This window comes from Mus caroli, chromosome 9 (assembly GCF_900094665.2).
Source record: "Mus caroli chromosome 9, CAROLI_EIJ_v1.1, whole genome shotgun sequence".
Classification (NCBI taxonomy): Eukaryota; Metazoa; Chordata; class Mammalia; order Rodentia; family Muridae; genus Mus; species Mus caroli.
In genome coordinates, this window is record NC_034578.1 from 95,181,662 (window position 1) to 95,183,669 (window position 2,008).

General features: G+C 44.4%; 1 protein-coding gene across 5 annotated transcripts in view; it reads left to right on the plus strand.

The window, feature by feature from the left end:
* Positions 1-2,008, plus strand: part of Dzip1l (DAZ interacting zinc finger protein 1 like) — a 39,498-nt gene that overhangs the window by 14,423 nt on the left and 23,067 nt on the right. The window lies entirely within an intron of this gene.

The window sequence follows — 2,008 nt, forward strand, 5'->3', positions numbered from 1 at the left end:
TCCTCTCCTCTCCTCTCCTCTCCTCTCCTCTCCTCTCACACATGCACTTTGGTTTAAGAATGTATATGACATTCCTTTTTTACAGGTGAAATCAAGACCATGTAATTTGTACAAGTTCACACAGCTAGTAAGGGCTGGAGGTGAGGATTGAACATAGCATTTAAAGTTCCAAGGGCCTGTTTTCTGCTGGCTGCACTATCCAGCACTAACACAGGGAGATCTTCCTAAGGTTACGGCAGAGTCGTATCTTCTCATACATGCCAAGATGGAAAACCATTTTAAAATGTATTTACCTCCGATTGATCCTCCTCACATGAAGAGAATCTCATTTTGAAAGTGAATTGTCAACAGTTTTTCTCAACACCATTCCATGTTTTGCATAAAGATAGATACACATAGGCAAGTGTTCCTAGGGGGATTGTCTCTGTGTGTCTGTCTCTCTATCTCTGTTTCTCCTCTATCTCTGTCTTTCTCTGTATGTCTTTTCTCTCTGTATGTCTCTCATCTACGTCTCTGTCTCTGTCTCTCTCTGTTTTCTCTGTGGTTAATCAAGTCCTCCATCACAGTGCTCCCTGCTGGGTTAGGGACGCTCTGTGACAGACAAGCTGACCCTCCCTTATTGTGACCCTCTGTTCTCACCAGCAGCTTTATAGCCATTGTTCCTGGTTTTAAATGTCCCGGACTCTGCAGTTCGCAACAGGTTGCTTATGGAGTAGGCATCTGTAAGTGCTGTTGATCTGAAGCAGACACCATTGATCAGCAACCACCTTATCAAGGACTGAGAGATTATTTTTGGTTAGAAAATCTTGAGGTTCAGAAAATGAGGGCACGCTTCCTTACCAGCTCCCGTCTGACTCAGATCCCGTTCTTCTCATACCGGAATAGCCTAGCACTGTATTTATTTATTGTCTGTCTGCCTGTAAGATTACTCATGTGCATTTCCATGTCTCCTGATTCCTTTCAACGCTTTATTATTTTACATTATTAAAGTATAGGGAGCAAAATTAGATACAAGACTCTCTGTATCATTCGGTAACTCTTTTGTCAAGTCATTCTTTTTTAAATTCTCAGGGAGAAAAGGTAACATTTCTGTTTAGAATGACTGGAAAGTACTGTGAGATAGTCTTCAAAACCAGAAGTGACACCCTGATGTGAGGAGGGCCACCGAGCCCTCAGTATATCTTGAGAGTATTTCTCCTTACAGCTTACCTGGTTACAGAGGTCTGAGCCCTTACTTGGGCCATGACTGACTGCAGAAAGAATAATGTCAGGATACATGGAGTAGATGCAGCGGCTAGAGGGTTTGCTTACAGGAAGAACAGGCCATGGGGGTTTGTAGTGCAAAGAGCCAGCGGTGTAATGTGCTATAGTGCTGATAGAGGAGACACATTGGAAACCCCCAGTTATCCATGCCTCTGCTGAAACATTTGCCAGCAAAAACGCTCTAGCTGGGACGTGATTAACATCTGATGCTGGTATTGCTTAAGCAGTGGCTGAGAAAAGTTATCAAGAAGAACGCTAAGTTAAACTCAGGCTTGCCAGTTCTTAATGTTGCACTAAGGCATATCAGTTGTATGTCTGAATAGACATGGGCTTTGTTAGTATGACCTGGGTAGGCAGGAAGGGATTCTGTCCTTGATCCAGCCTTCTCTTCTGGTGACAGTGCTTGCTCAAGGATCAGTAGCTATAAGTGACATGGCTCTGAACACTGCACAAAAACACCTGTTTCTGCTCTCTCTCTCTCTCTCTCTCTCTCTCTCTCTCTCTCTCTCTCTCTCCTCTCTCTCTCTCTCCTCTCTTACTCTCTTGTATCTCTTACTCTTGCCCTCTCTCTCCCCATCCCCTTCCCCCTCTCTCCACGTGGTCATGGCCAGCCTCTACTTCTCTACTCTCCCCTTCTCTCTGCCCTTCTCTGCCTCTACTACTCTCTTAACTACCCTCCCCATGCCCTAAATAAACTCTATTCTATACTATGAGAGAGAGACAGAGAGACAGAGTGACAGAGAGG